The sequence below is a fragment of the Ranitomeya imitator genome, chromosome 6 (assembly GCF_032444005.1).
Source record: "Ranitomeya imitator isolate aRanImi1 chromosome 6, aRanImi1.pri, whole genome shotgun sequence".
Lineage (NCBI taxonomy): Eukaryota > Metazoa > Chordata > Amphibia > Anura > Dendrobatidae > Ranitomeya > Ranitomeya imitator.
Window position 1 is genome coordinate 341,402,838 of NC_091287.1, and position 10,699 is coordinate 341,413,536.

At 45.5% G+C, this 10,699-nt stretch overlaps 1 protein-coding gene across 6 annotated transcripts in view; it reads right to left on the bottom strand.

The window, feature by feature from the left end:
* The window catches only part of ADNP2 (ADNP homeobox 2), a 70,116-nt gene extending 66,186 nt beyond the window's left edge, over positions 1-3,930 (bottom strand). For 2 of the 6 annotated variants that reach the window (XM_069730908.1, XM_069730904.1), the window contains exon 1: positions 3,472-3,658. The gene's annotated coding sequence lies outside the window, so the exon portion shown is untranslated. Of the gene's footprint in view, positions 1-3,471; positions 3,659-3,880 lie in introns of those variants that run through there. The other 4 variants (XM_069730910.1, XM_069730909.1, XM_069730905.1 and 1 more) reach the window with 4 other exon arrangements.
* Between the last annotated feature and the right edge of the window lie 6,769 nt (positions 3,931-10,699).

Genomic DNA, 10,699 nt, shown 5'->3' on the forward strand with positions numbered 1-10,699 from the left:
TAGACATGAATAATATGCTTGGTTACGTTGGTACAAATACGCAGTGTCTCTTGTTTAAGTGCATCAAATAGCAAACCAATAAGTTGTAAGACCAAAATATTGCAAATTCAGAGAAGAAACTAAATACTGGCACACCATGCACTGTAGTTCTATATCAACATAATAGTTGCTGCATAAATGAGGCAAACTAAGGTACCTTCACACTGAACGATATCGCTAGCGATCCGTGACGTTGCAGCGTCCTGGATAGCGATATCGTTCAGTTTGACACGCAGCAGCGATCAGGATCCTGCTGTGACATCGCTGGTCAGAGCAGAAAGTCCAGAACTTTATTTAGTCGCTGGACACCCGCAGACATCGCTGAATCGGCGTGTGTGACGCCGATTCAGCGATGTCTTCACTGGTAACCAGGGTAAACATCGGGTTACTAAGCGCAGGGCCGCGCTTAGTAACCCGATGTTTACCCTGGTTACCAGTGTAAATGTAAAAAAAAACCCAAACACTACATATTTACATTCCGGTGTCTGTCCCCCGGCGCTGTGCTTTCCTGCACTGACTGTGAGCGCCGGCCAGCCGTAAAGCAGATTACAGCGGTGACGTCACCGCTGTGCTTTACGGCCAGCCGGTGCTCACAGTCAGTGCAGGGAAGCAGAACGCCGGGGGACAGACACCGGATTGTAAGTATGTAGTGTGTGTTTTTTTTTTTTACATTAGCACTGGTAACCAGGGTAAACATCGGGTTACTAAGCGCGGCCCTGCGCTTAGTAACCCGATGTTTACCCTGGTTACCCGGGGACTTCGGCATCGTTGGTCGCTGGAGAGCTGTCTGTGTGACAGCTCTCCAGCGACCACACAGCGACGCTGCAGCGATCGGCATCGTTGTCTAGAACGCTGCAGCGTCGCTAAATGTGACGGTACCTTTAGTTGCAGTGTTATATAAGCATACTGTACTATCCATGGGTGTGCATACCATTATTGGTCTAGTCTTTTTTCTTCTGCGTTTTGCTTAATCTTTAACAGACTAGGTATTGCACCCTGTCTTACTATGAATAGAGGGGTGCACCCTTTTATATATGTTTACTATAATAGAACAGCAGTGAGGGCAGTACTGTGTATAATAGAAGTGAGAGCAGTACCAGTGTATAATAGTACAGTAGTGAGGGCAGTACCAGTATATAATAGTACAGTAGTGAGGGCAGTACTGTGTATAATAGAAGTGAGAGCAGTACCAGTGTATAATAGTACAGTAGTGAGGGCAGTACCAGTATATAATAGTACAGCGGTGAAGGCAGTACTGTGTATAATAGAAGTGAGAGCAGTACCAGTGTATAATAGTACAGTAGTGAGGGCAGTACCAGTATATAATAGTACAGTAGTGAGGGCAGTACTGTGTGTAATAGAAGTGAGGGCAGTACCAGTATATAATATTACAGCAGTGAGGGCAGTACCGTGTATAATAGAAGTCAGGGCAGTACCAGTGTATAATAGTACAGTAGTGAGGGCAGTACCAGTATATAATAGTACAGTAGTGAGGGCAGTACCAGTGTATAATAGCAGTGAGGGCAGTACAGTGTATAATAGTGCAGTAGTGAGGGCAGTACCAGTGTATAATAGTACAGAGTACAGTAGTGAGGGCAGTACTGTGTATAATAGAAGTGAGGGCAGTACCAGCGTATAATAGTGCAGTAGTTAGGGCAGTACCAGCGTATAATAGTACAGTAGTGAGGGCAGTACCAGCGTATAATAGTACAGTAGTGAGGGCAGTACCAGCGTATAATAGTACAGTAGTGAGGGCAGTACTGTGTATAATAGTACAGTAGTGAGGGCAGTACTGTGTATAATAGGTGAGGGCAGTACCAGTGTATAATAGTACAGTAGTGAGGGCAGTACCAGTGTATAATAGTACAGTAGTGAGGGAAGTACCAGTATATAATAGTACAGTAGTGAAGGCAGTACCAGTATATATTAGTACAGTAGTGAGGGCAGTACCAGTATATAATATTACAGCAGTGAGGGCAGTACCAGTGTATAATAGCAGTGAGGGCAGTACCAGTGTATAATAGTACAGTAGTGAGGGCAGTACCAGTGTATAATAGTACAGTAGTGAGGGCAGTACTGTGTATAATAGTACAGTAGTGAGGGCAGTACTGTGTATAATAGCAGTGAGGGCAGTACCAGTGTATAATAGTACAGTAGTGAGGGCAGTACAGTGTATAATAGTACAGTAGTGAGGGCAGTACAGTGTATAATAGTACAGTAGTGAGGGCAGTACCAGCGTATAATAGTACAGTAGTGAGGGCAGTACCAGCGTATAATAGTACAGTAGTGAGGGCAGTACCAGTGTATAATAGTACAGTAGTGAGGGCAGTACCAGTGTATAATAGTGCAGTAGTGAGGGCAGTACCAGTGTATAATAGTACAGTAGTGAGGGCAGTACCAGTGTATAATAGTACAGTAGTGAGGGCAGTACCAGTGTATAATAGTACAGTAGTGAGGGCAGTACCAGTGTATAATAGTACAGTAGTGAGGGCAGTACTGTGTATAATAGTACAGTAGTGAGGGCAGTACTGTGTATAATAGTACAGTAGTGAGGGCAGTACTGTGTATAATAGTACAGTAGTGAGGGCAGTACTGTGTATAATAGTACAGTAGTGAGGGCAGTACCAGTGTATAATAGTACAGTAGTGAGGGCAGTACCAGTGTATAATAGTACAGTAGTGAGGGCAGTACCAGTGTATAATAGTACAGTAGTGAGGGCAGTACTGTGTATAATAGTACAGTAGTGAGGGCAGTACCAGTGTATAATAGTACAGTAGTGAGGGCAGTACCAGTGTATAATAGTGCAGTAGTGAGGGCAGTACCAGTGTATAATAGTACAGTAGTGAGGGCAGTACAGTGTATAATAGTACAGTAGTGAGGGCAGTACCAGTGTATAATAGTGCAGTAGTGAGGGCAGTACCAGTGTATAATAGTACAGTAGTGAGGGCAGTACCAGTGTATAATAGTACAGTAGTGAGGGCAGTACAGTGTATAATAGTACAGTAGTGAGGGCAGTACCAGTGTATAATAGTACAGTAGTGAGGGCAGTACAGTGTATAATAGTACAGTAGTGAGGGCAGTACAGTGTATAATAGTGCAGTAGTGAGGGCAGTACTGTGTATAATAGCAGTGAGGGCAGTAGAACACCACCTGCCTCCGGACTCCGCCGTGTAACAGGCTCACACTAGGCGGGATGTCTCCCGCACACGTACACGGCTCCCCTGCCTCCCTCGTACTCGGCACTTCCCCCTAGGGGGCTGCGGGTCCTCCATGAAGCGTCTTAGCCCCGGCGGTCACCGCCAGACATGGCGCTCCGGTCGGGGGAGGAGTCAGCGGCAGGGCCGTGCTCGCAGAGGCCCGCTCTCCCTGCCTTGTTATTGGGTATAAATGCCCGGGCGCCGCGCACACAATGGCCGCACGTGTTGCACTTACCCGGCAGTGCTCCTCTGAGTATTACCGCCCCGGCCGGGGTTCCGCCTATTACCGCCGCTCTGCTCTCCCCTGTATAGAGCCGGTATCAGTCACCGTGTGGGTGGGCGTGCTGTCCCGGAAACTGCGAGCGCTCCTCTCCCGCCACCGGTGCGCCGTTCCCCCAACTGTCTCACAGCCAGAAAATGGCGACCGGGTGTATGGGTGGGAAGTGACGTCAGAGACCCTAGAATTAGCATGCACTTAGTGCCCAAAAGCCACGCCCATTTACAGTTGAAAATTTAGGGTTCCCTTCCAGTTACTCTTTTAGGGTGCAATGGAATAAGAGGGTTCACAAACTTTTGGGGGCTCCACAAGACTCCAATGTGCCCCCCTAAATCACCCTCCCCACCCCTCTATTGTGTGTGCTTACCTTCAAAACTCTCGCGTTGCTTCCTTAAACCTAAGGACGTCAGGTGGGCGGGGCTAAGTGACATCAGTGTGACGATATCAAGTCATGTGATTTGCATCCATACCCGCCTTTTTTATGCAAATATAATAGGTGGTGTGATTAAACCCCGCCCACAACCATTCAGCCAATAGGAAAATGCTTCTATAGATGGTGTGGGTGGGATTATTTCTAATTGGAGGGAACCACTGTGGATTGTGGGCAAATCCCAGTAGCCAATAGGAATGAAGTTCTCATGAGGAGCAGCATATAAGCCATATGTGTGACTGATGGCACATTATTAGTAGCCACTTCTCAGTCAGGGGCAGAAGCTGGTTGCTAACTTAAGTGTAGCAGGATAATTTACCACAGAAAAGTCTGCACAAAAATTTACCACAGAAAATGTTCTAAAACTTAGAATTTTTGCCTCATTTCCACCTGACACAAATTTTACCTCATGATAGTGTTGACTGAAATAAGTAATAAAGTGGTACAACAACCCTATACCTCACCTTGGCCAGGCTCCATATTCCCATATTACGCCCCAATATCCACTATAATGGTGTCATTTTCTATTAATGGGACTGTAGACCATGCTCCCAGTGCACACAAGTCCCATTTCCTCTCAGACTCTCTCCAGACATTTCTTAGTGACCACCATTATGAAAGGAGCAAAACTGTGATGGACCTCATGTTAGCTGTTACCCAGCTTTCCCAGAACCAGACACCAATCAGCCATAACATTAAAACCATTGAGAGGTGACATGGATGACCATAATTATCTCGGGGTTCTGGGGTGGGATATGCTAGGTGACAAGTGGATGGCCAGTCCTTCATGTTGGAATTCGGAAAAGTGGGCAAGCATATTGTGGTAAGGGCCAACTTATGAAGGCTAGATGACTGGGTCAGAGCACCTGCTAATGGCGCGGCTTGTGGATCTTGTTCCTGTATGTAGTGGTCAGGACCTACCAAAAGTGGTCAAGGAAGGGGCAACTGATGACAGGGTCTTGGGTGGCCCTGGCTCATGTATTCCTGTCAGAACCATGGAGGGACCACCTCACAGTTTTCAGCACTGGAAGGAGCCACTGATCCCACAGGACACCACTATAGACCTTGTGGAGTCCATGCCTTGTCAGGACAGTGTTGGTTCGGCAGCACAATGGCACAGGCGGCATTAATGTCGGCCGATCAGTGTCACGGACGGTACATAACAGCTTGACAGAAGGATATGACGCCTTTTTGTGTGCAAATTTTATCATTCCCTGCTGTTATACATTTCCTCTCCTGGGAAAATGGCTTCAAGTAAAAAATGTAATTTTGATAAATTGTAGACATTTCAAAGGAAAATGTGATCTTTCCACACAAATTATTATTATCTATCATTACAGCGCCATTATTCCAGGCGCTTTACATGTGAAAACGGATATATATAACAACAAGTACAATAATCTTGAACAATGCAGGTCACCGACTGGTGCAGGAGGAGAGAGGACCCTGCCCGCGAGGGCTCACAGTCTACAGGGGATGGGCGAGGATATTAAAATCATTTTCTCATTTAACCTGCACTGAAGAGAACATCTATTAATTCCAAATCAAAATGATTTCCAGGATTCGGTCTCTGTGAGAAGCGTTAGTTGCAATCTTTCGTTTTTGCTTCCAACTTTCCTGCCAGTCAGTGAATGGGATGGTAGGGGAGGAGGGAGCCATGATGTCCATAATGTATAACTTCCTTGGTGCTATTTATAACGAGCCTCAGCCATGATGGAAGATTTGCTCCTCAGTTTGTCGCTAATGTGAGAGGTCACTCAGCCGAATAGACATGTTTTGTGTTACAAGAAACATTATTGAATTTCTGATTATCTCCTCGATCCTCCATGATCATTGTAGAGGGATCAGGTCTCTATTAGGATTACGGGATCTGCTGGATCTCTATTAGCTTGTATGCAGACAACGCTTTCTGAGGTGTTACAAAATGACAAGTTTTTCAAGCAGAAACCGCTTCAGGAAATGCTGCCTTTTTGGACAATTTTTTAAGGGGTTTCTCGTTTCCTGATTAATATCCAGAAGCAGTTGCAAAGAGTTTTAGAAGACTCCTTTTCCGAAACATTGTTTGCAGCCTTTTACATTGACAGCGCCTAGTTTGGAGAGGTTTTAAAGATGTGACATGCACTTTCTTATTTCCACCCTGTGTTTTGTTCTTTTGTTATCCCCTCTCCAGGTAAGAAAAAAAAGCCAAAATAGACCTCCTTATATGAACAGAAAAAGTGGATTTACCCATAGAATTTTATTTAAAGAGTTCTCCAAGAGTATTTAAATCATTTTTTAAAGAAAATTTTGATGAAGATCCATTCCCCCTCAAAAAAAAACTTCACAAACAACTTTGTGTGCCTATTCGCTGAGGGGATGGATCTGGTGACTGATTCTTACTGCTTTATCTATATTCCATTTACCAATACACAAAGCGGGCCATGTGGACAAAAGTTGTGACTTTCTCACATTCCACATTCATTGTGCGCCCTTGTAAACAGGGACTCCTGTCATTTTCCCTTACCACTCGTTCATTTGTTTTGATTACTTGTCATTTTACAAATCTTACTTTCTGTCATTCTAATTTGCTGCGGATGCAGAATATAATGGGAAGTGCATTGCTAATTTTATGTTCTCCATAAAAAAAAACACAGAAACCGCAAAGCTAATGCAAAAAGTCAGTTATTTGTGTTACATTACGCCACCAAAGCATTATTTTATACATGTACATTTATTTCTGAAAGATAATTATGGGTGGCACCTGTAACATTATGACTGCCACTAGTCGATTTCAATATGATTAATGAAACAGATATGACTTAGAACCTTTATCCGAAATCAGTCAGTGGTATCTGATGTGTTAGCTTTTTACTCTTGTTTTTATTTTCTCAATCAATTTTACACATTACAGGAAAAAATGTTGTGAATAACTTTGACTATATTATTGCCCAACACCTTCGTGACAGTGCCAATTTTGTCCTTAACGACCAAGCCAATTTTTACAATTCTGACCACTGTCACTTTATGAAGTTATAACTCCGGAACACCTCAACGTATCCAACTTATTCTGAGATTATTTTTTCGTGACATATTGTACTTCATGTTAGTGGTAGAATTTCTTCAATATGACTTGCATTTATTTATGAAAAATACGGAAATTTGGCAAAAAGTTTTAACATTTTACAATTTTCAAAATTTAATTTTTGTGTCCTTAAATCAGTCATGTCAGACAAAATAGTTAATAAATAACGTTTCCCATATGTCTACTTTACATCAGCTTAATTTTGGAAGCATAATTCTTTTTTGTTATGAAGTTATAAGGGTTAAAAGTTGACCAGTGATTTTTAATTTTTCCAACAAAATGTTAAAAAAATTTCAGGGACCATTTGAAATAATTTTGAAAGGTCAATATGACAGAAAGTACCCAAAAGTGACACTATTCTAAAAGTTACACCCCTCAAGGTGCTCAAAACCACATTCAAGAAGTTTATTAACCCTTCAGGGTTTTCTCAAAAAAATTACTTTAGACCCAAACTTTTTTTTATTTTCACAAGGGTATCAGGAGAAAATGGAACACAACATTTGTTGTGCAATTTCTCCTGAGTACACCAGTACCCCATATGTGGGGGAATCCAAAGTTTGGGTGCATGGCAGAGCTCAAAATGGCTCCGTTTGACTTTTGAAAGCAAAATTGGCTAGAATCGATGGCGGGCGCAATGTCACGTTTGGAGATTCCCAGATATGCCTAAACAGTGGAAACCCCCCATTACTAACTCCAACCCTAATACAACCCCAACACAACCCTAACCTCAACACAACCCTATCTCTAACACAACCCTAACCCCAAATCTAACCCCAGCTCTAACCCCAACTCTATCCCCAGCCCTAACTCTAACGGCAAAGAATGGAAATGAAAAAAATATTATTTTGACCTAACTAAGGAGATGACAAAGGGGGGTTTAATTTACTATTTATTTTTATTTTGATCACTGTGATAGGGTCTATCACAGTAATCCAAATGAACCAATAGGAAAAATCTATTGTTGCCAGGTACCGGCCGGCAGATCTCGACAGGCCTACTGCGTATGCACCTATCTTTTTCTTCCGGGAAAAAGACATGAGGGACAGGGGTCAGAGCAGGGGTGGATTAAGGGTAGCCAGGGCCCCGGGCTGTTCACACACTGTGGGCCCCCCCCCGGTCGTGTGACGGGGGTCATGTGATGGGGGTCATGTGACGGGGGTCGTGTGACGGGGGTCGTGTGACGGGGGTCGTGTGACGGGGGTCATGATATACCCGAACCAGATTATTCCAGAAAAATGGCTGGGCCCTACTCTACTGTAACCTATTAAATATTTGTTAAAATCTGCAATACAATTTAGGTATATCTTAACCAATAATATCACATACAAGGAACAAATACCACCGCACCATGACCAGACTACAAATTACAACCACAGTGATCGAATAATATCACATACAACAAGGAACAAATACCACCGCACCATGACCAGACCACAAATTACAACCACAGTGATCGAATAATATCACATACAAGGAACAAATACCACCGCACCATGTCAAGACCACATATTACCACTTGGTGACCAAATAGCACATACAAGGGACAAATACCACAACACCATTTCCAGACCACATATTACCACCACATAGTGACTGAATACTACAATACTGATCAGTAATAAAAAAAAAACAAAAAAAAACACAATACTATCACCATAAGTGCCAGTATTCACAGGAGATCTGTACTTAGTATGCAGTGTCTGTGTAGAGGTAATATAGTGATCACTGGTGACATTGTACACAGGACCTCTGTATATAGTATACAGTGTATAGTGTCAGTGTATAGGCAACACTGACTCACCAGTGACGTCTCTAGGTGAAGTCCTTCATCTTTCATCCAGCACAGACCGCCATCATTTCTTCCAGCCAGGACTCGTTTCTGCAGGAAATAACACAGTTATCTCGAGCTCCGCTTGCAGAACACATTACTTAAATTTTCACAACTTCTACATTACACCACATGAAGAAAAAAAGGCGATATAGTGTCACTCCACACAGTAACAGGACCGCCCCCCCATTTAAAACAGTATACTCAAAAAATAAAATAAATACATCACTGCAGTAGTAATATCCCTTAATTAGCCCGTATGGTAATAATATTCTCCATCCTGGCCCCGTGTGTCTCATTCCTGGCTCCAGCCATATGTTCTCCCATCCTGCACTCATGAGTATCCATTCTACACCATATGATCTCCCCATCCTGCTCCATCTGTCTCCATCGTATCCATCCTGCCCCATGATCCAATCCTGCCCCATGTCTTTCATTCTACCCCGTGTCTCCAATCATGCCCCGTGTCTACATTCTGCCCATGCCTCCAGTCCTGCCCCCAGTGTGTCCAGCAATCTGCCCCAGTGTGTCCAGCATATTACCCCCAGTGTGTCCAGCAATCTGCCCCAGTGTGTCCAGCAATCTGCCCCAGTATGTCCAGCATATTGCCCCAGACAGTGTGTCCAGCAATCTGCCCCAGTGTGTCCAGCATATTACCACCAGTGTGTCCAGCAATCTGGCCCAGTGTCTCCAGCATTGCCCCAGTGTCTCCAGCATTGCCCCAGTGTCTCCAGCATTGCCCCACTGTCTCCAGCATTGCCCCAGTGTCTCCAGCATTGCCCCAGTGTCTCCAGCAATCATCTGCCCCAGTGTGTCCAGCATATTACCCCCAGTGTGTCCAGCAACCTGCCCCAGTGTCTCCATTGCCCCAGTGTCTCCAGCATTGCCCCACTGTCTCCAGCATTGCCCCACTGTCTCCAGCAATCTGCCCCACTGTCTCCAGCATTGCCCCAGTGTGTCCTCCAATCTGCCCCAGTGTCTCCAGCATTGCCCCAGTGTATCCAGCAATCTGCCCCAGTGTCTCCAGCAATCTGCCCCCAGTGTGTCCTCCAGTAATCTGCCCCACTGTCTCCAGCATTGCCCCACTGTCTCCAGCATTGCCCCACTGTCTCCAGCATTGCCCCACTGTCTCCAGCAATCTGCCCCACTGTCTCCAGCATTGCCCCACTGTCTACAGCAATCTGCACCAGTGTCTCCAGCAATCTGCCCCAGTGTCTCCAGCATTGCCCCCAGTGTGTCCTCCAGCAATTTGCCCCACTGTCTCCAGCATTGCCCCACTGTCTCCAGCATTGCCCCACTGTCTCCAGCATTGCCCCACTGTCTCCAGCAATCTGCCCCACTGTCTCCAGCAATCTGCCCCACTGTCTCCAGCAATCTGCCCCCAGTGTGTCCTCCAGCAATCTGCCCCACTGTCTCCAGCATTGCCCCCAGTGTGTCCTCCAGCATTGCCCCCCAGTGTGTCCTCCAGCATTGCCCCCCTGTGTGTCCACCGTTAACTGATCCAAAAAAAACAAACAAACAAAAAAAAAAAACAGTCTCCTCACCTGTCCGCGCTCCAGGCGGCGAGCTCCCTTCAGCAGCGCACACTCGCCGGTGACTGACAGTGACGTCAGACGCCGGCGACGTGTGCGCTGCGGCCGACATCAGCTGCCAGCCTCCAATTGGCTGGCGGCTGTTGTTAACTATTGACGTGCGGGCTCGCACCCGCACGTCAATAGGAAACCGCCGCAGCGCCGGAAAGGGCCCGGTGAGCAGATGAGAAGGGGCCCAATGCGGGCCCCCTCTCTCTGCCCACCGGGTCCGCGGTCACATGAATGCCGGCGGGCATTCACAAACGATTAGCGGAGGGTCAATCTGTGCGGTAGCC